Source organism: Castor canadensis, chromosome 13 (genome assembly GCF_047511655.1).
Source record: "Castor canadensis chromosome 13, mCasCan1.hap1v2, whole genome shotgun sequence".
Classification (NCBI taxonomy): Eukaryota; Metazoa; Chordata; class Mammalia; order Rodentia; family Castoridae; genus Castor; species Castor canadensis.
Genome location: NC_133398.1, coordinates 65,210,034 through 65,233,670, shown reverse-complemented (window position 1 = coordinate 65,233,670; position 23,637 = coordinate 65,210,034). Strand labels below are relative to the sequence as shown.

At 38.1% G+C, this 23,637-nt stretch overlaps 1 long non-coding RNA gene and 1 pseudogene across 5 annotated transcripts in view; one reads left to right on the top strand and one right to left on the bottom strand.

The window, feature by feature from the left end:
- The window catches only part of LOC141415436 (uncharacterized), a 133,684-nt gene that overhangs the window by 105,688 nt on the left and 4,359 nt on the right, over nucleotides 1–23,637 (top strand). The gene's annotated exons all lie outside the window — the stretch shown is intronic.
- LOC141415655 (coiled-coil-helix-coiled-coil-helix domain-containing protein 2 pseudogene) lies at nucleotides 7,463–7,930 on the bottom strand (annotated as a pseudogene).

Below are 23,637 nucleotides of genomic sequence, written 5' to 3'. Positions count from 1 at the left end.
TCTTCCCATTGCTCTACTCGGACCTGTCCAACTATTGATAGGCTATTTGGTGGTTTTGATTGCCTGTTTTCTTTCTCTTGATTTAAGTTTTGTGTTGTGACTGACTTGTTTGTTAGCTAGGTTAATGTGCTCTTTCTGTGCCTGGCCTGAGGTGTAATTTAGCAATAACAAATTCATGGGTTCAATGCTGGACCAGTTGTTTACATATTATGTGGAAAACCCTTGGTGATAATATCTGTTACAGTGGGAGTTGTAGGAGGGTAATGGTTATTAGGCTAGATTAGAAATTTGGGTAATTGGTAAAGGTGGCATAAAAAGGAGGTGGAAAAAGGGGTGGGTGTGTGGGGGACAAGGTATGGAGACTGCTGGTTTTGTGGCCCTTGTGAATGTTTTTGTGTATTTCCCCTGTTGTAGTGCAGGGTGCTTGTGTCAGGGATTACAGGTGGCTGGGGTTGTGTTCAGTAGGCTCAGTAGACTAGTGAGTGGGTGGCGAGTATGTAGGAGGGAGGGGTAATATGGTGACAGGTTGGGGAAGGATAGGAAGGGCAGGTGAAGACAGTGGGAAAGGGGTGGGGGCAGGGGCGAGAAATGACCCAAGCCTTGTATACACATATGAATAATTAAAAAAAAAAGACAGTGAGAAAGAGTGGATGAGAAGGGGCAGAAAGAGTGGTAGGAAGGGAGAACAATGAATTGTAGCACAGGAAAAGTGTAGAGGGTAAATATAAGGATAAGGAAATAGTCATGGTAAAGTTAATAATACAGAAAAAAACACCAGGTACAGGAACAACAGAAAGTTCAGTCTTTTGCTAAAAGTTCAGGAGTTATTCCTTAGGCATCTAATCCTAGTATTGGCATACAAGTGGGAACTCTGATGTGGTCTCACCAGGTGACTGGCTTGTGAGTAGTGTTTGGTTCCTTCTGTCCACAGGGTAAGTTGCAGTTGGGAGGTGAGGTAAGTCTTCCAGTTCATGCAGGGTGGTCAGAGCTGTTGTTGTTTTCACCAAGTGACAGCTGCGTTGCCCTTCAGCTGCAACTCTGTTTGGTCAAATCCTCCCCCAGCAAGGTGGGGCAGTTCAGTTTTTGATACTGCCCTCTGTCCCAGGAGATCAGTCTGGAATCCACCACTTGCCCTACATTGGGAGGTTAGCTTGTAGCCCCACCCCTGCTCTCAGCCTTTGTGTCTCTCCTGACCTCTGCTCGGTGCTAATGGCTCCTTTAGGAGGTTGGTTTATTGCCCGACCCCTGCTCCCAGCCTTTGTTTCATTTGTTCAATGAGAGATCAGCACTGAGAATTTGGCTTCTTGATCTACCCCTATTCCCCAGGGCAGGTTCAGCGTTCCACCCCCACCTCCACTGTCAGTGTTAGATTACACTTTGCTGTTTATGCTTTTCAGTTTTGTTGAGGGGGGGTTCAGTCTGCCCAGGGTTATGCTGGGTTATGTTCCTGGCAGGGGTGGGGGGTGGATAGGGAAGTCACACATGGTGCTTGATGCTTACCTGTTCATTTTGAAGATTCATGCAAACAACTTTGGAACCGGCTGGTAGGGAGAAATGGCATGGGGTAGGGAGGCTTTCCATGGGTTAGGGGTCCAGGATGTTGTAGAGTTTGATTCTGATTGATGCTCTGTCTTCTGCTGGAAGGAAAAAAAAAGAAGAGAAAAAGAAAAAAAAAAAAGAAATGGCCAGGTTTTTTTCCCCCAGGGCAGGACATGCCTTGCTGGCTGTGCTATGTGGGAGTTTTGTGGCTATTAGGTGCAGTTAAAGGCTAATTTAAGGATCAGTCTTTGAATTTTATGTGCACCTAATGTGATGGCAGTTATTATTTTGGCTAGAAGCAATCAGAATTACCTAAGTGTAGCTCTGAAATCTCAAGGTGGCTTCTGAAGTCACTGGAGCTTAGGATTTCTGATTCCCTACCCTAACCACCATCTTGGATCCTCCTCCCTTTGATTTTTTTCTCTTGCCTTATTGCTCTGGCTAGAAATTCAAGCAGACTATCAAGGAAGAATGATTATTGTGGACTTCCTTGTCTCATTCATGACTTTAAAGAAATGGCTTTAGTTTTTCCCAGTTAGTATAATGTTGGCTCTCTCTCTCTCTCTCCCTTCCCCTCCCTTTATTCCTCCCCTTCTTTCCAGTGAATATTTTTATGAAAGACTGAATTACATAGATTAATTTCAGAAGAGAACAATAGTATGATGTTAGCTGTAGGTTTCTCATACATAATCTTTATTGTGTTGAAATATGTTCCTTCAATTTCTAATTTCTTCAAAGCTTTTTATCATGAATAGATGTTGAATTTTGTCAAAAATTTTTTTCTGTGTTTATTGAGATAAACATCATTTTGTCCTTTATTTTGTTTGTGCAGTATTACATTTATTGATTTGTGTATGTTGAACCACCCTTGCATTCCTGGAATGAAACCAACTTGATCACAGTGTATGATTTTTTTAATGTGTTGTTGAATTCAACTTGTTAGTATTTTATTGAAATTTTAACATAAGTGTTCATCAAGGAAATTGGTCTATAATTTTCTTTTTTTATGTGTCTTTATCTGGTTATCAAGATAATATTGGCTTCATAGATTCCTTCCCTGTCTATTTTGTGGAATTGTTTGAGAAGTATTTGAGTTAGTTCTTCCTGAAAAGTCTAGTAAAATTCATTAGTGAATCCATCTCGTCCTGGGCTATTCTTTGTTGGGATACTGTTTATTACTGCTTCAATCTCATTACTTGTTATTGATCTACTTATCTACGTAAGTGGTTTATATCTTCTTGGTTCAATTTAGGTATGTCCTATGGATCTAGAAATTTATCCAATTTATAAATTAAGTTTACAAAATGTTCCCTAATGATATTCTGAATTTCATTGGTTATAATGTGATATCCCTCTTTTCATCTTTTTTCTGTTAAATTTGGATGTTCTCCACCTTTATTTTGGTTAGTTCAGCTAAGGGTTTGTCAATCCTTTCAAAGAACCAAACTTTTGTTTCATTGATTCTTTGTGTTTTTTTTAAAAAGTCTCTATTTCATTAATTTCTAACCTGATGTTTATTATTTCTTTCCAACTACTAACTTTGGGTTTGCTTTGTTCTTGTTTTTCTAAGAGTTTGAGGTGCATTATTAGGTTATTAAAGTAAGTCCTCATAGCTATAAACTTTTCTCCTTGCTGTGTTCCAAAAATTCTATTAGGATATCTTTTCATTTCATTTAAGAAAAAAATTTTAATTTCTTCCCTTATTTCTTTGATGAATCACTGATTATTCAGCAGTATATTTTTCAATCTCCATATTTCTGAATATTTCCTGTAGTTTCTCCTGTTGTTGATTTCTAGTTTTACTCCATTGTGATCTGATAAAATACAGGAGGTTATTTAAAATTTCCTGTATTTGTTAAGACTTGCTTTGTGTCCTAAACTATGATCTATTTTAGAGAAAGTTCCATGTGCTGCTGAGAAGAATGTGTATTTTGTGGTTGTTGGGTGGATCATTCTGTAGATGTTGTTAGGTCCATTTGTTTGACAGTGGTTTTTAATTCTGAAATTTCTCTGTTGATTTTTTTTGTCTGCATGACTTATCTATTGGTGAAAATGGGTTATTGAAATCTTATACTGTTATTACATTGAAATCTATCTGTGTTTATAAAAAACTTTTAGTGCAAATATGTTTTAATTGTTGTATCCTCTTGATGGATTGTTCCCTTTATTAAAATGAAGCAACCTTCTTTGTGTCTTTGAACTAGTTTTGATTGAAATTTGTTTTCTCAGATATGAGTATAGGTACTCCTGCTTGTTTGTGGCCCCATTTGCTTAGAAAATTTTTGTCTATCCTTTCACTTTGAGCCTGTGTTTGTCTTTGCCAGTGAGATACATTTCTTATAGGCAACAAATTTTTAAAAAAATCAACTTACCTGTCTGTGTCTTTTGATTGAAAAATTGAGACTATTGCTACTTTTGTTGTGTTTGATTGAAGAATTGCCATATTGCTGTTTTTGTAGTGTTTGATTCTTTAATAGTACTCACTTTTTTCACTTTCTTATCTACTCATCTAGTGAGATTTATTCTCTCCTGTAATTTCATGTTATGTTTATCTTCATCTTCTGTGTGTAGGATTCCTTTAAGTAACTTCTGCAGTGCTGGTTTAATGGTCTTGAATCCCTTTAGCTATTGTTTATCATGGGTTTTTATTTCTCCTTCCATTATGAAGGATAGCTTTGCTGGATATGGTAATCTAGGTTGACTCCTATTTTCTTTCAGGGCTTGAAATACATCATTCTATGCCCTCCTTGCTTTTAGGGTTTCTATTGAGAAATTTGCTGTTATCCTGATGTCTTTGCCTTTATATGCAACTTGTTACTTCTTTTTTGAATTTTTCAATATTTTTTCTCTTTGTTTATATTAAATGTTTTAACCATGATATGCTTGATGGATGTTCTTTTCTGATCTTATATGTTTGGTGTCCTAAAAGTCTTCTATATCTCGCCACCTCTTTCTCAAGATTGGAAAAATTTCTGCTATTATTTTATTGAATATAGTTTCTATGTGTTTATCTTGCATCTCTTCTCCTTTGTCTATGCCCATGACTTACACATTTGGTTTGTTAATGGTGTTCCATTGGTTTTTCCTGTTCTGTTCTTACTTTCTCATTTTTCTCTTTTTCTGAATATTCGAATTCCTCTACCTATCCTCCTGCCCTGATACTTTAGCTTCACCTTGGTTCATTATATTGTGAGGTTTTTAAAATTTCCATTATTGAGTTTTCCATTTCCAGAATTTTGATGTGTCTTTTAGGATTTCTATATCATTATTAAATCCTCCTTTCATATCCTGAATTATTTTGATTATTTCATTCAGCTGTTTGTGTTCTCTTTTAATTCATTCAGGTGTTTATATATGTCCTCTTTAATTTTGTTGACCATTCTTTCATTGTTCTTTTGAGTTCATTGTTTGAAATTTCATCCATCATTACTCAGTTATTTATTGTGGGATTGTTATCTTTTTTAAAGGAGTTATGTTGCTTTGCTTTTTCATATGTCTTATGTATCTGCATTTGGATTTGCCATCTGAGGTCAGATCATCGGTTGGAGGTTTCAATCACTTGTAGTCTTTCAGATGAGATTAGGTGTGTGTTCAGGGTGGTATAGTTATAGACTTAATCACCTGTAGTCTTTCAGCTGAAGTAGTCTCAATGTTCTGTCTGGACTGGATAGTGGTAGGGTTGCTATATAGTTTTTCATCACTGGACTTGGGGGTGTAGCTCACAATAACAAATTCAGCAATTCAAAATCAAACCAAATATTTAGGTGAAGCAAGAAACAACTAGAAACATTATTTACACTATTAATAAGGTTATATTCAGAAGAAACTAAGATTCTTTTAGGGTATACTAGGATTTGGGTAAATATCAAAGGTATGAGAGTAAAGAATAAAGAAGTAAAAATAAGGGGAATAAGGGAAGAAAAAGGGAAGATTTGGAAGGGGATGTGAAGTATACAAGATGATGATAAATTAAGTAATAGTGTGTGAGAATACAGCATAATTATCATGGAGAAAGACAATATAATCAGGAAATGAAAAAAGGATAGAAAAATTAAGAATAACAAAAAAGGAAGTTGGATAAAATAAAAATCAATAACATAAAAGTTGAAACTTCTCCCTTGTTGACTATTAGAGTATCTACTAGCTGTGTTTAGTTAGTGCAGCAGGGATTCTCCAATCTCTGATCCTCATCGTTCTGTCTCTGGCTCTCCTGATATGTTCACTTCCAGATACTTTCTTGGCCTGGGATCAGCTGATATTCTTCTCTGTGTGCTCCCTGAGTATAGTGGCCAGTAGTTGTTAAAGCTCAGGGCCAGTTACAGTGACTGGGTGGGGATGTGGCTGGTCTTGTGGAATAGCAGCAATTTCACTGGCTGGGGATGCTCCAGGGATGGGGCTGCTAAGGTCCTCTGAAGTAGTTCTGGTGAGAGATGAGACTGTTTCAGGTGTGAGTGGCAGTCTCTGGGGGAGAGGTTGCTTCTGTGTATGACTAGTGAGTTAGGGTGTGCTCTGCTATGTATGCCCCCTTCTGTAGCCCATCACTAGGTCTGCTCTTGTCCTGGGCAGGTGACTTAGAACACTAAGTACTGCTTGTACACAATAATGTTTGCCATCAGGCATTTTGTTTACAATTTGGTGGTGTAGCTATCCCATCCCTATGAAGTAGGTCCTATCATTCACTTCATTTTATATACAGGGAAATTAGACATAGAGAAGTTAGGTAACTTGCCAAGGTCATATAATTTATGTTTTGGAGGTGAGCTCCAGAGTCTGCTTTTGACACTACATTATTTCTCTGAACTAGGGTAAAACTGATTGGTGGCTGATTTTAAGTAAGTTTACATTATAGAAATGACAAATTCTGAGGCATGGTGTTTGATATGTTTAAGAGCATGTTTCTAAGCCAGTTGTCTGCCTTTAATCCCAGTTTTTCTACTTACCACCCCTGTAGCTTTGTGTTAGTTGTTTCACTCTCTCTATCTCACTTTTCTCATCTGTGAAACAGGTTAAATTATGGTACCTACTGTAAGATAATGCTATTAGAGTCAACCATGAAATACTCAAATTTCTAGAGAGATGGTAACTTTTATTAAAGCACCTTACTTCACTACAGAGTTATTTTCTTGAATTGTAGAAAAACCCCAGAATCACCTTCTCAAAGTTCACTAGGCCTTCCAAATCCAGCCTTAGTGAGAAGAATAAGCCCTAACTCACTGTACTAGCAAACAGAAGGAAACATATGTTCAAATCAGTGATAACATGTTACATGTAGAAGATATTGTTCTATCATGTCTAAAAAGGCATCTGAGCCAGGCATGATGGCACATGCCTGTTATCCCAGCACTTGGGAAAGTGATGCAGGAGGATCAAGAGTTCCAGGTCAGCTTGGACTATACAGCAAGACCCTGTCTCAATAAAACAAAACAAAATCACCTGAACTAGAACATTGTCCTTAAACTAGAGTTTCTGCCACTGTCCATTTCCTCTTGATGTCAAGAGGACTGGCTGGCCTGGGCTCTTTTTCTCTTGTTTACACTTCCTGCATAACAGGTGTGTGCCACTATGCCCAGCTTTTATTTATTGAGATGGGGGTCTTTTGCACTTTTGGCTTAGGCTGGTCTGGAACCACAATCCTCCTGATATCTGCCTCCCAAGTAGCTAATATTACAGATGTGACCACCATGCCTGGTGGTTCTAAAATAATTTTTTTGGCCTGGACTGGCCTCAGACCAATATCCACCTATGTTACTTGAGTAGGTAGGATTACAGGAGTGTACCATTATACCCAAATTTTTTGGTTTTTTGAGATAGGGTCTGATTTCTTTACCTAGGATATCTTCAAACTGCAATACTCCCTATCTGTACCTCCCAAGTAGCTAGATTTACATGTGAGTTACCATGACGGGGAATTTGAACTTCTTAATTAGACTAATCCATCTGCAATTCTGCATTGTTTCAGAATGTTACTGTAACTGTTACAGAGATTAATGTCACCCCAGTTCTGGGCATATTTAAAAAATGGCTTTATCTCATAAAAGCAAGGAACACCAAACTGCTGCTGCAGTGCCAGTTGGGTCCCTTAAGGTTCCTAGTTAAGTAATGTCAGGTTTTGAGGGCTCAGCATTACTTCCTCTACTGAAGCCTCCAAGGATGGCATGATGAAATGTGTACCCGACCACAGAACCCACAGCCATGCCAGCTGCAGTGGCTGCCATCTGGGCCATCAGACCTGGCTGCTGGGGTGCAGCAACAAGTGAGCCAACTGCAGATGATGGAACTGCTGCTGATGGCTGAGCTGTGGGTACTGGCCTCAGTGCACCTCTCAGCTGAGACATGCACCTGGGGCTGGAGGGGTTGCACGGGAAGGGTGGCTTCTAATTCCACATGGCATCTTAAGTGTGTGGTTGTTCAAGACCAGAAATGTGAAATTACATTTGTTAATTTTTTGGCATCTATGAAATGTCAATGCCCTAGAGTACAGCCTTAATTGCTCTGCCTCAGATATAATTCTGGTATTGATAATACTCAGGACTTACTGAGTATATGCTACTTACTAAACACTTGGCATATATTATCTCATTAACTTACAGCAACTGATGAAGTGGGAGGGACCAGTATAGGCAAAAGGTTTTAAGTGACTTGTCACAATTACATAGCCAATGAGTGTCAGAACCAAAGTAAATGTAGAAAGCCCACACGCTTAATGTTAGATGGCAGATTCTCTCTGTGGTAGGGTTAACCAGTTAGAATGTTAAAGATAGCTTAGGAATTTCCCAGCCCAGGTTTAGGTTCTCCCTGGTCAGGTTTGATTTGCCTTCATCAACTCACAATTATGAACTCCATTAGTTTGATCCTACTAAAATAAATACCCAGGTGGAGGTGGTCATCCTATCTCTCTCATGTCGATTTACTTTCTAAACATTAGTCGTATTCCCCCATCTAGAACAAAGGATCCCCAAGTTCAGAATGCTAAGGCTGGACCATTCTACCTGTAGGAAGAAGCAGAAAGGAAAAAGTTACCTTCTCATTTTTCTGTGATCTTCTTATAAGGGCAAGAACTTGACTGAAATAGATATTTGAAAGTACACTGGCACCTGGACCTTGCTCTGTTCATCTTGGAGTCATGTGAATAGAGCACTGTTTCAATCATGGCTGGGGTAGGCTTGCACTGACTTCTTAAGTCACAGGCAGTCACAGTTAATAAGAGTGTGAGTTACCAGATCAAAACTGATTAAGAAGCCAGCATTTCCTTTTTTGTAAACTAGACAAGAAAGACACATTTGGAAAGTGATCATATTTTGCTTAATTAGTTTTGCTACATGTTTGAGGACAATCCACTAGGAAGACCCTCAGCATTCACTATGGACACATTCCAAGGTGGTCATGAGTATCCAAATTTGTGAACAGAGAAATGTTTAGGCAGGCTCCTGGCTTTCTCTCAAATCTCAGTTCCCACAGTCTCATGTTCCCTCTGCATTTCCTCATACCACAGGTGTTAACTTCTTTTCAACTCTGCTCATCCGTCTGCAAAAATTTGTTGTCAACTTTTCACTAGTGTGAAAAGCTGCAATGATCAGAGTTCAGCAAAGGCAAGACAAGATGGTGATGTCAAGTGGTCAGCTAAGTACACTTTTTGTCAGTTACTTCAACTTTAAAACACCTCTCATTCAAACATACATCATGACAAGGAGTGATTACTTGCAAGTATTTTTTTAAACAAAATGTTAAATTCATAAAAGTCAAGTGTCTACTGTAGTAAAATCCATATATCAAGTGAGAAAGTAATGGCTCAATGTGGCTAAAAGAAAAAAAATCTGCTTGTATGCCTTCATGCTTCCATTCCCCCAAATACAATCCAGACAACAGAACTCCTCAGAAGCCTAGAAGCTGCTAGAGCCACAGGGCGGTGATGAGCCACAGAAAAGGATTGGCCAGAGCTGCTGGAAAATACAGATGATATGCTGAACTGATTTTATGAGTATTTAATTATAGCTAAATCAAAGGATATTGGTGGGACTAACACACTATTACTTGTGAACCTTTCCTCTTTCAAGTGACTTCCTTTCTGTATTACAGGACTTCTCTAATTTAAAATTTAATCCATGTTCAACCACCCAATCTCTGTTTTAAACATGCAGAAACTTAGCCTTGAGAGTGTAATGAAAATGCTTTTCTCATATGGATTTTCAAAAGTTTGGCTTTAAATTGTAATCAATATCGCAATCAATTTTAAAGCTAGAAAGTACAAAAGAGCTTTATGGGGGGGGTTAGGAATTGAATTTTGGAAGACATAGATTTAGGTAAAATGAAAACTATATTCTGAAAAGGAAAACAAAAGGCCAGTGGTTAAAAGGGCAAAAGCTTACAATGATTGGTGCAGGCTAGTGTTAACTTCCATGGGTCCATAGCCAACTGGTTCATAATAGCCTCCAGGTACAGATCATGGACTAGTTGGGTAACTTGTGGTTACAAGTGCAGGCAGTTACAAGAATCAACATGGGATAGGGTGGATCTTCCACCCAACCTGGTTCTGAGTCAGCCTAAATGCAACCTGTCAGATGACCTCTAGGCTCTGTTTTGATAAAAGGTGTGTTATAAAAGCTGAAGAGAAACCATAGTCTAGGCTTCATTTTGGAATGCTTTCTGTAGGACCAAAGTGATTCCATTTTCGGTAGAAGCTTCCATGATTTTGCAAAATCAGAACTGACAAATGCCATCTTGCCTAGATATAACCTGCCTCTCCTTCTCTAGGGTCATAAACCTCTGCCTCAAGTCCTAGTCTTCCTGTCAGTGGAGATGTGAGGAGAAGAAATCAATTATCAAAAAAAGAAAATAATCTCAGATGACGGCTCTACATTATCCCAAGACATAAGAAATGATTATATCTAATTCCCAGATAAAATTATATCATGAACACCTCCTCCATAGTCTGGGGGCTGGGTCTACTGCCCTTAAAGGTGCAGAAGGAAGGAACATGTGGGATCTCAAAGTACTTTCTTTCTCATGTCAAGTGTGCCAGACTCCTCATTGCATCTGATTGTATAACCCTGAACTTAGGGACTATGCATTTTTTTTCTGAATTCTCTGTGTCCCAAATAGTGCCTTGAGTATCACAGTTGTATGGGTACAAAAATCCTGCATTTCTGTCACACTGGGTTCAGTGGATCAAATTAATTAGTTTTCTTAATCCTGCTCCATCCACAGAAGATCCTTTTCAGTTATTCATTTTGCTATGAAGCTAAGAAATAAATTTGAAAGCGCTATTCTTGCAATGTCAAAATATGTGTTGGGCAGATGGTAAATTACTTAACTCAGTAGTTTGTTCAAATATCTATTACAAAGCCTCAATCTTATGTCAGTGGCTCTTAGAATTCTTACCCTTTTCTAATTCTACAGAAGCAACAAGTGCTTAAAGTTCAATATGGTTTTAAAGAAAAATAAGAGAATTTGTAATGTCTAGAATAGGAAGCAAGAAGTTGAAAACTGAAACCCTGTAATAAGTATCCTGTCCTCTCCTCAATTCTTCTCTCCTCTCCTCTCCTCTCTTTCTCTCTCTTACACACACACACACACACACACACACACACACACTTTCTTTCTCTTTCTCATGCTGGGGATTGAACTCAAGACCTTGAATCAGAAGTGTGAAGTTGTACTGTGGTAAAATGCAGTATCTGCAAAATCAAGTAGAAGTAATGAATACAATACAGAGTAAAAAATACACACAGATGGAAATATAAGGGAAAGAAGCCAAGAGAATATAGGTTAGCTATACCTAGCCCATGGATAAATAAATTTCTAGAATGAGAAATAAAAACAGAGATAAGATAGAATAATCAACTATCAGATGAAAATTTCTCTGCCATTAAAAAAATCCTTGAATTTATACACTGAAGCATTCAAATTTGAGGAGGATGCTGAAAAAAACAATCACACACCTGGTAAAATTTCTAAACTTTCAGAATAGATTAAAAAGTCTCTAGACAGGGGCTTACTACTGATATGCTTTTGGCTGTATCAGCAACACCAAAATGGTTTTACAATAAGGAAAATTCATAACACACATACACACAAAGCATAGGGGTAGGACCACCTCAGGGTTAGTTAATGCAATGGGCCAATTACATGAGTAAAGAAAGACTAGATCTTTTTTACATATTCATTATATTGTACAACTTCAGAAGTTCCAGCATCACAATATCCAACACCAACAAGTGAATTTTCTCTTCTCCTGTCTCAAGGTAGTAAGTATTGGTTGCCTATCTAAGATCCACCTCCACCTCTCTTTGTTTTTGGGTAAATTAACTGTTTAATTAGCAAAGTCAATTGCCTACCATAATGTGGGTGGACCTCATCCAATCTGTTGAAAGCTTACATAGAACAAAAAGACTGACTTCCTGGAGTAAGAGAGAATTTCCCCATGGGCTGTTATTGGACTTCATCTGCAACAATAGCCCATCTTGCAGGATGGCCTTTGAACTAGAACATCATTTCTCCCTGGGTGAACAGCCTGCCAGCTCACTGGGCAGATTGGACTTGATAGCCTCCATAATAGTGTGAGCCAATTCCTCATTACACACACACACACACACACACATATAATAATTACTACCAAGTGGTATATATTTTAGGAATCTAAGGGTATGCTCTAAAATCAATCATTTAACATCATTCATTATAACAGCATATTAAAAGAGAAAAAAAAAACACATGACAATATCAATACTTACTCTAAAGACATTGATAAAATTCAGCAGGCTTGCCTAATAAAATCTTTACATAAAGTAGGAATAGAAGAAAATAAATGAAAAAGATAATTAACAACAAGTACATGAAATATAGTTAGTGCTCATTCTTTCAATAAATATTTCAGAATTTACTAATGTCTGGCACATTTTGGGAATACAGTGTTGAACACGCTCCCCAAAGCTTTCAGTGCAATGAGAGTAACAGGCAAGTTACTGAAGTTATTGGAAATAGGAAATGGGAACCCATGATGAAATGCTAAGCCCAGTCAGGGCTGTGTGATAATAAAATGACAATTACATTGAGATTTGAAAAGTGAATAATGTGTTTCTAGGTTAAAGGTAGGGTGACTGAAGAAAATATTTCTGGGAGACAAAGGCCTGGATATGAGAGAACGAAAGTAAATTGTGTGGGGTTGAAATATAGAGCAAGAGGAGATGAATTATATGACAAAACTGTAAGGAAGGAACATCACAGATCAGGAAGGCCCTAGAAGTTGTATTTAGGACCTTGTACTTTATCCTTTATGCAATGTGAAGACACTAGTAGGCTTTAAGCAGAAGAGATGTTTGGTATTCCGCACCTCCAGAAGCATTCTCTGCCCTTCTCTGCTCCTGCCCTGGAAAGCTGATCCCCATAGAGTCTGGTAAGAGATTCCCTTACCTGCTGGCTTTCTGCTGGGTTTAGTCACTGGGTGTTTGTGCCCTGTGTCCCTTACTTCCTCCTTGACCACAGGCCCTGTCAGATAACCCTTTGTGGCACCAGTGCCCAGTAAACAACTACTTCTTTATCACTTGGAAACTCTGGATGGATATGATTTTCCCTATTTCTAGTCTCCATCCTGCCTACACTTCTGTAAGTAGCCCCTTCATCAAAGCTTTTCGCTTGAACCATCTACATTAAAGTCTATTTCCTTTTGGGAGCCTTACTAATACAGGCACAATTGGTCACATATGTGTTTTACAAAGATTTCTTCATCCACTTTATGGAAACAGGTTGGAGGATAGCAAGACTGGCTTCAAAGATGACAGCGAGGAGGCTGTTGCTATTCTGGAAGTCAGAGAGGATGGCAGCCTGGGCTAAGTTAGTTGAACTAGGGTTGAGGAGTGAGGACAAAATTGTATGTGTAACCTTTCAGGCTTGATTACAGGCAATTACAAAGGCTCTACCTGGCGGGCCTCATGGGGAAAAGACATGATAGACAGACAGTCCACTGCAGTTTCTAAAGAGAGTTGTAATCAAGGACTCAGTCAATGTGAAAGACCTCTACAAGGAAAACTATACACTTCTGAAGAAAGAGATTGAGGAAGACTATAGAAAGTGGAGAGATCTCCCATGCTCATGGATTGGTAGAATCAACATAGTAAAAATGTCGATACTACCAAAAGTAATCTACATGTTTAATGCAATTCCCATCAAAATTCCAATGACATTCATTAAAGAGATTGAAAAATCTACTGTTAACTTTATATGGAAACACAAGAGGCCACGAATAGCCAAGGCAATACTCAGTCAAAAGAACAATGCAGGAGGTATCACAATACCTGACTTCAAACTGTATTACAAAGCAATAACAATAAAAACAGCATGGTACTGGCACAAAAACAGACATGAAGACCAGTGGAACAGAATAGAGGATCCAGATATGAAGCCACACAACTATGAGCAACTTATCTTTGACAAAGGAGCTAAAAATATACGATGGGGAAATAGCAGCCTCTTCAACAAAAACTGCTGGGAAAACTGGTTAGCAGTCTGCAAAAAACTGAAACTAGATCCATGTATATCATCCTATACCAAGATTAACTCAAAATGGATCAAGGATCTTAATATCAGACCCCAAACTCTTAAGTTGATACAGGAAAGAGTAGGAAATACTCTGGAGTTAGTAGGTATAGGTAAGAACTTTCTCAATGAAACCCCAGCAGCACAGCAACTAAGAGAGAGCATAGATAAATGGGACCTCATAAAACTAAAAAGCTTCTGTTCATCAAAAGAAATGGTCTCTAAACTGAAGAGAACACCCACAAAGTGGGAGAAAATATTTGCCAACTATACATCAGACAAAGGACTGATAACCAGAATATATAGGGAACTTAAAAAACTAAATTCTCCCAAAACTAATGAACCAATAAAGAAATGGGCAAGTGAACTAAACAGAACTTTCTCAAAAGAAGAAATTCAAATGGCTAGAAAACACATGAAAAAATGCTCACCATATCTAGCAATAAAGGAAATGGAAATTAAAACCACACTAAGATTCCACCTCACCCCTGTTAGAATAGCCATCATCAGCAACACCACCAACAACAGGTGTTGGCGAGGATGCGGGGAAAAAGGAACCCTCTTGCACTGTTGGTAGGAATGTAGACTAGTACAACCACTCTGGAAAAAAATTTGGAGGCTACTTAAAAAGCTAGACATGGATCTACCATTTGATCCAGCAATACCACTCTTGGGGATATACCCAAAAGACTGTGACACAGGTTACTCCAGAGGCACCTGCACACCCAGGTTTATTGCAGCACTATTCACAATAGCCAAGTTATGGAAACAGCCAAGATGCCCCAGCACTGACGAATGGATTAAGAAAATGTGGTATCTATACACAATGGAATTTTATGCAGCCATGAAGAAGAACGAAATGTTATCATTCGCTGGTAAATGGATGGAATTGGAGAACATCATTCTGAGTGAGGTTAGCCTGGCTCAAAAAACCAAAAATCGTATGTTCTCCCTCATATGTCGACATTAGATCAAGGGCAAACACAACAAGGGGATTGGACTATGAGCCCATGATAAAAGCGAGAGCACACAAGGGAGGGGTGAGGATAGGTAAGACACCAAAAAAACTAGCTAGCATTTGTTGCCCTTAACGCAGAGAAACTAAAGCAGATACCTTAAAGCAACTGAGGCCAATAGGAAAAGGGGAACAGGTACTCGAGAAAAGGTGAGATCAAAAAGAATTAACCTAGAAGGTAACACCCACGCACAGGAAATCAATGTGAGTCAACGCCCTGTATAGCTATCCTTATCTCAACCAGCAAAAACCCTTGTTCCTTCTTATTATTGCTTATACTCTCTCTACAACAAAATTAGAAATAAGGGCAAAATAGTTTCTGCTGGGTATTGAGGGGGGGGAGAGGGAGGGGGCGGAGTGGGTGGTAAGGGAGAGGGTGGGGGCAGGGGGGAGAAATGAACCAAGCCTTGTATGCACATATGAATAATAAAAGAAAAATGAAAAAAAAAAAAAAAAGGACTCAGTCAACCTTGTTCTTAAAGATATCTGCATTCTTACCCAGGTACCTTCATTTGGAGGACTTTCCTTACCAGGGGACCATGAAGACACTTTTCTCTTTAACTCAGTACTCAATATTTTTCCACTTCTAGCACTTCTCCATCTTCTTCACTTTTGCTCTAGGCTCCAGCCTTATGTTTGGGGCTCCCAGATATAAGAAAATGAAAGGAGGGATTCAGTATTTCCTTTGGTTTTAGCCTTTTCTTTGTACTGTTGCATTAGGTTATTATTCTCATTTTGGTGTTCCTGGGTTTATTGAAAATATTACATCACAACAGAAAGATTTAAACGTCTCCACATGGTGTTTTGAAATTCATCCTAGATGTGGGCTGAGTGATTTGCAGGTTGGACAGACTGCCAAAGGCCAAAAGCTTCAACATTTCCTTAGCGTCAGGGTCAACTTCAATGATCTCCTGATCCAGTGCTGAGATCTTGGAAATGTAATTCTCTCTCCTTTCTCTCTACTCCTCCTGCGGCTTGATGGAGACACCTCTCATGGGACCTCTCTGGATCCACTTCATGAGATGTGTGACATAGCCAGCAATCTTGTTGCGGAGCTTCTTGCCAGGGGTAATGGCAATTCCTTACACATGTGCTTGTTGGGATGGAAGTCATTGCCCAGGTGTCTATGTTCTCATGATGCTCTGGGCCACCTTCTTCACCGTTTGGTGCACACGTGGCCTATGTTGGTGGGTACTGGTAAAACAGGTGCAGTTAGGTTATTAAAGACTTAACTGTTCCTTTCATTTGGGCTCATTTTAAATTAGCTACTCCAAAACGCAACAGCTCAGTTGAGTTCCTGACAAAGAGGGATTCTAGACATATTTGGAAAACAGAATTGATAGGATTTGGTCTTTGATTAGATTGGGAATACAGAACAGTAAGCTAAGGAAACTGTGTAGGTTTTTATTTGGAGAACTGGATGGTGCCATTCCCTGGAGCATGAAAGGAGCTGTGGCAGAGTAATAAAGTATCATTTGAGGCATGATACTTTAGAGATGACTTGGGTCATCCAAGTCAGATAATCAGAAGGCAGTTGGATATGTGGGAAGAAATTTTGGGGAAAGATCTGGATTGTGACATAGATTTGTGAATCATTGATTTACAAAAGGCAACTGTAGATGTGAATGTAGATAAAATGGTCCTGGGAGCATATACAAAGTGAGTGACTTCTTGGGCTCTCCAGCTGTTTCTTAGTGATGTATTTTTTTCTTAACTCTATCAAAACTCTATTAAACTTATAATAGAGACAACAGGTTATAATGAGCAGTCAAAATCTGGAGTTAAGATGTGTGAGTTCAATCATGAATTTTACTTGATCTGAAAACAGGGAGGAAAAGCTGTTGCTTCATAACATTGTTGTACAAAAAAAGAGACAAATTTAGACAAGCTGAACCACCCTTAGTTGAGCTTGGAACATTGTAGATACATTGTAGGAACTCAGTAAATGCGGACACTCTTTCTAACATTGAATATCTCTCCAGGCTGTGATAAGAATCCCAAGTTAATAAAATCCTGGTTTGATGGCAAAGCTGTGTCTAAGTGAAAGCAGCTGCCATTATAGTTGTGAATGGTGTATTCCTGTAATAATGACTTCTGTATATGTATTTATATTAATGTCAAGGATTCTTTCTTTTTTTTTTTGTGGGACTGGTGTTTGAACTCAGGTTTTCTTTGTACTGGCAAAGCAGGAGCTCAAGGATTATTCTTTTGGTTCACAAATTGTTTCCCTTAAACAGCAAAGTTTATCACCTTTGAACTGAACTCCATAAAGGCCCATAGTCAAGGAGGAAGTTATCATACCCCTGAGTAAAAAGCTGAAATATAATTTATTAAAACTTTCTAATTTTTTTTTTCATTTTTCTTTTATTATTCATATGTGCATACAAGGCTTGGTTCATTTCTCCCCCCTGCCCCCACCCCCTCCCTTACCACCCACTCCACCCCCTCCCACTCCCCCCCCTCAATACCCAGCAGAAACTATTTTGCCCTTATCTCTAATTTTGTTGTAGAGAGAGTATAAGCAATAATAGGAAGGAACAAGGGGTTTTGCTGGTTGAGATAAGGATAGCTATACAGGGCATTGACTCACATTGATTTCCTGTGCATGGGTGTTACCTTCTAGGTTAATTCTTTTTGATCTAACCTTTTCTCTAGTACCTGGTCCCCTTTTCCTATTGGCCTCAGTTGCTTTAAGGTATCTGCTTTAGTTTCTCTGCATTAAGGGCAACAAATGCTAGCTAGTTTTTTAGGTGTCTTACCTATCCTCACCCCTCCCTTGTGTGCTCTCGCTTTTATCATGGGCTCATAGTCCAATCCCCTTGTTGTGTTTGCCCTTGATCTAATGTCGACATATGAGGGAGAACATACGATTTTTGGTCTTTTGGGCCAGGCTAACCTCACTCAGAATGATGTTCTCCAATTCCATCCATTTACCAGCGAATGATAACATTTCATTCTTCTTCATGGCTGCATAAAATTCCATTGTGTATAGATACCACATTTTCTTAATCCATTCGTCAGTGCTGGGGCATCTTGGCTGTTTCCATAACTTGGCTATTGTGAATAGTGCCGCAATAAACATGGATATGCAGGTGCCTCTGGAGTAACAGTCTTTTGGGTATATCCCCAAGAGTGGTATTGCTGGATCAAATGGTAGATCGATGTCCAGCTTTTTAAGTAGCCTCCAAATTTTTTTCCAGAGTGGTTGTACTAGTCTACATTCCCACCAACAGTGTAAGAGGGTTCCTTTTTCCCCGCATCCTCGCCAACACCTGTTGTTGGTGGTGTTGCTGATGATGGCTATTCTAACAGGGGTGAGGTGGAATCTTAGTGTGGTTTCAATTTCCATTTCCTTTATTGCTAGATATGGTGAGCATTTTTTCATGTGTTTTCTAGCCATTTGAATTTCTTCTTTTGAGAAAGTTCTGTTTAGTTCACTTGCCCATTTCTTTATTGGTTCATTAGTTTTGGGAGAATTTAGTTTTTTAAGTTCCCTATATATTCTGGTTATCAGTCCTTTGTCTGATGTATAGTTGGCAAATATTTTCTCCCACTTTGTGGGTGTTCTCTTCAGTTTAGAGACCATTTCTTTTGATGAACAGAAGCTTTTTAGTTTTATGAGGTCCCATTTATCTATGCTCTCTCTTAGTTGCTGTGCTGCTGGGGTTTCATTGAGAAAGTTCTTACCTATACCTACTAACTCCAGAGTATTTCCTACTCTTTCCTGTATCAACTTAAGAGTTTGGGGTCTGATATTAAGATCCTTGTTCCATTTTGAGTTAATCTTGGTATAGGATGATATACATGGATCTAGTTTCAGTTTTTTGCAGACTGCTAACCAGTTTTCCCAGCAGTTTTTGTTGAAGAGGCTGCTATTTCTCCATCGTATATTTTTAGCTCCTTTGTCAAAGATAAGTTGCTCATAGTTGTGTGGCTTCATATCTGGATCCTCTATTCTGTTCCACTGGTCTTCATGTCTGTTTTTGTGCCAGTACCATGCTGTTTTTATTGTTATTGCTTTGTAATATAGTTTGAAGTCAGGTATTGTGATACCTCCTGCATTGTTCTTTTGACTGAGTATTGCCTTGGCTATTCGTGGCCTCTTGTGTTTCCATATAAATTTCACAGTAGATTTTTCAATCTCTTTAATGAATGTCATTGGAATTTTGATGGGAATTGCATTAAACGTGTAGATTACTTTGGGGAGTATCGACATTTTTACTATGTTGATTCTACCAATCCAAGAGCATGGGAGATCTCTCCACTTTCTATAGTCTTCCTCAATCTCTTTCTTCAGAAGTGTATAGTTTTCCTTGTAGAGGTCTTTCACATCTTTTGTTAGGTTTACACCTAGGTATTTGATTTTTTTTGAGGCTATTGTAAATGGAATTGTTTTCATACATTCTTTTTCCATTTGCTCATTGTTAGTGTATAGAAATGCTAATGATTTTTCTATGTTGATTTTATATCCTGCTACCTTGCTATAGCTATTGGTGATGTCTAGAAGCTTCTGAGTAGAGTTTTTTGGGTCTTTAAGGTATAGGATCATGTCATCTGCAAATAGGGATATTTTGACAGTTTCTTTACCTATTTGTATTCCTTTTATTCCTTCTTCTTGCCTAATTGCTCTGGCTAGGAATTCCAGTACTATGTTGAATAGGAGTGGAGATAGTGGGCATCCTTGTCTGGTTCCTGATTTTAGAGGGAATGGTTTCAATTTTTCTCCGTTAAGTATAATGCTGGCTGTAGGTTTGTCATATATAGCTTTTATAATGTTGAGGAACTTTCCTTCTAGTCCTAGTTTTCTTAGAGCTTTTATCATGAAATGATGTTGGATCTTATCAAAGGCTTTTTCTGCATCTATTGAGATGATCAAGTGGTTTTTGTCTTTGCTTCTGTTAATGTGGTTTATTACGTTTATTGATTTTCGTATGTTGAACCACCCCTGCATCCCTGGGATGAAGACTACCTGGTCGTGGTGAATAATCTTTTTGATGTGTTGCTGAATTCGATTTGCCATTATTTTGTTGAGGATTTTTGCGTCAATGTTCATTAAGGAGATTGGCCTATAGTTCTCCTTTTTGGAGGTGTCTTTGCCTGGTTTTGGGATAAGTGTAATACTGGCTTCATAAAATGTGTTTGGCAGTTTTCCTTCCCTTTCTATTTCATGGAACAGTTTAAGGAGGGTTAGTATCAGTTCTTCTTTAAAGGTCTGATAGAATTCAGCAGAGAATCCATCAGGTCCTGGACTTTTCTTTTTGTGGAGACTCTTGATTGCTGCTTCAATTTCATTTTGTGTTATAGGTCTATTCAGGTGATTAATTTCCTCTTGGTTCAGTTTTGGATGATCATATGTATCTAGAAATCTGTCCATTTCTTTTAGATTTTCAAATTTATTTGAATATAGGTTCTCAAAGTAGTCTCTGATGATTTCCTGGACTTCCATGGTGTTTGTTGTTATCTCCCCTTTTGCATTCCTGATTCTACTAATTTGGGTTTTTTCTCTCCTCATTTTAGTCAGGTTTGCCAGGGGTCTATCGATCTTGTTTATTTTTTCAAAGAACCAACTTTTTGTTTCATTAATTCTTTGTATGGTTTTTTTCGTTTCCATTTCGTTGATTTCAGCTCTTATTTTTATTATTTCTCTCCTTCTATTTGTTTTGGGATTTGCTTGTTCTTGTTTTTCTAGGAGTTTGAGATGTATCATTAGGTCATTGATTTGGGATCTTTCAATCTTTTTAATATATGCACTCATGGCTATAAACTTTCCTCTCAAGACTGCCTTAGCTGTGTCCCATAGGTTCCGGTAGGTTGTGTTTTCATTTTCATTGACTTCTAGGAACTTTTTAATTTCCTCTTTTATTTCATTGATGATCCATTCTTCATTAAGTAATGAGTTATTTAGTTTCCAGCTGTTTGCATGTTTTTTGTCTTTACTTTTGTTGTTGAGTTCTACTTTTACTGCATTGTGGTCAGATAGTATGCATGGTATTATTTCTATTTTCTTATATTTGCTGAGGCTTGCTTTGTGCCCTAGGATATGATCTATTTTGGAGAAGGTTCCATGGGCTGCTGAGAAGAATGTATATTGTGTAGAGGTTGGATGAAATGTTCTGTAGACATCTACTAGGTCCACTTGATCTATTGCATATTTTAGATCTTGGATTTCTTTATTGAGTTTTTGTTTGGATGACCTATCTATTGATGATAATGGAGTGTTAAAGTCTCCCACAACCACTGTGTTGGCGTTTATATATGCTTTTAGGTCTTTCAGGGTATGTTTGATGAAATTGGGTGCGTTGACATTGGGTGCGTACAGATTGATGATTAGTATTTCCTTTTGGTCTATTTCCCCTTTTATTAGTATGGAATGTCCTTCTTTATCTCGTTTGATCAATGTAGGTTTGAAGTCTACTTTGTCAGAGATAAGTATTGCTACTCCTGCTTGTTTTCGGGGGCCGTTGGCTTGGTAAATCTTCTTCCAGCCTTTCATCCTAAGCATATGCTTATTTCTGTCGGTGAGATGAGTCTCCTGTAAGCAACAAATTGTTGGATCTTCTTTTTTAATCCATTTTGTCAAACGGTGTCTTTTGATGGGTGAATTAAGTCCATTAACATTAAGTGTTAGTACTGATAGGTATGTGGTGATTCCTGCCATTTAGTTATCTTAGTTGTTTGAAGGTTTGATTGTGTGTACCTAACTTGATGTTACTCTCTACTGTCTTGCTTTTTCTTATCCTGTGGTTTGGTGCTGCCTGCCTTTTCATGGTTAAGTTGGGTGTCACTTTCTGTGTGCAGGATCCCTTGAAGAATCTTTTGTAATGGTGGCTTTGTGGTCACATATTGTTTTAGTTTCTGCTTATCATGGAAGACTTTTATTGCTCCATCTATTTTGAATGATAGCTTTGCTGGGTAGAGTATCCTGGGGTTGAAGTTATTTTCATTCAGTGCCCGGAAGATCTCACCCCACGCTCTTCTTGCTTTTAATGTTTCTGTTGAGAAGTCTGCTGTGATTTTGATGGGTTTACCTTTGTATGTTACTTGTTTTTTCTCTCTTGCAGCCTTCAATATCCTTTCCTTAGTTTCTGAACTTGTTGTTTTAATGATGATATGTCGTGGAGTAGTTCTATTTTGATCTGGTCTGTTTGGTGTCCTGGAGGCCTCTTGCATTTGTATGGGAATATCTTTCTCTAGATTTGGGAAATTTTCCGTTATTATTTTGTTGAATATATTACACATTCCCTTTGCTTGCACCTCTTCTCCTTCTTTGATGCCCATGATTCTCAAGTTTGGTCTTTTGATGGAGTCAGTGAGTTCTTGCATTTTCTTTTCACAGGTCTTGAGTTGTTTAATTAATAGTTCTTCAGTTTTTCCTTTAATTACCATTTCATCTTCAAGTTCTGAGATTCTGTCTTCTGTTTGTTCTATTCTGCTGGATTGGCCTTCCGTTTTGTTTTGCAGTTCTGTTTCGTTCTTTTTTCTGAGGTTTTCCATATCCTGGCTGTTTTCTTCTTTATTGTTGTCTATTTTTGTCCTGAGTTCATTTATCCATTTATTCATTGTGTTCTCTCTTTCACTTTGGTGTTTATACAGTGCTTCTATGGTTTCCTTTATTTCTTCTTTTGCTTTTTCAAATTCTCTATTTTTATTGTCTTGGAATTTCTTGAATGTCTCCTGTACATTTTGGTTGACCCTGTCCAGTATCATCTCTATAAAATTCTCATTGAGTACTTGTAGTATGTCTTCTTTTAAATTATTCTTGTGGGCTTCATTGGGTCCTTTGGCATAGTTTATCTTCATTTTGTTGGAGTCTGGATCTGAGTTTCTGTTCTCTTCATTCCCCTCTGGTTTCTGTACTAATTTTTTGCTGTGGGGAAACTTGTTTCCTTGTTTTTTCTGTCTTCCTGTCATTGTCCTTGGTGTTGTTACTGTCCCTGTACTGTGTGTAATTAAGCTAGAAATTAATTTTCTAGCTTGTAATAATAACAATGGTAATATTGAGAATGGAAGAGTGAGCTGAGATGGAAAGCAAGAAGTTAAAGAAAAGGGGAAAACAAATATACAGACAAGAGGGAGAAAGCAGAACAAGGTATCAGACAAGAGAGTTTCAAAGGTATAAACAGGGAGTGTTAGTGTACTAATCGACAGTAAGCTGAACAGACAATAGAGAGACAGAGAGAGGATTGAAAATCAAAGTTAAAAAAATAAAAAATAAGTATATGAAAGTAATATCTATTTATGAAAATGAATTAAAATAAAATGGAAAATAGAAAATTAAAAAAAAAAAAAAACCAAAAAACTTCCAAGTTTATATGCAATGCAATTTCAGTCTTAATAATTTGGATGTCCGTCTCAATCTCCAGTCCTGGAGTTGGTGCCTCAGATGTTGTTCTGTAGTTGTCTCATCAAAGGGGATGCATAAAGTAGAACAAAACTACACTCACACTCACACAGAAGAAAAAAAAAGCCCCACCAAGTGTCCCCAGTTCAAATGCAATACAGTTTCAGTAAGTTTTTCAGCTTGCAGGTGTAATTCGGTTGTTCTCTCATCA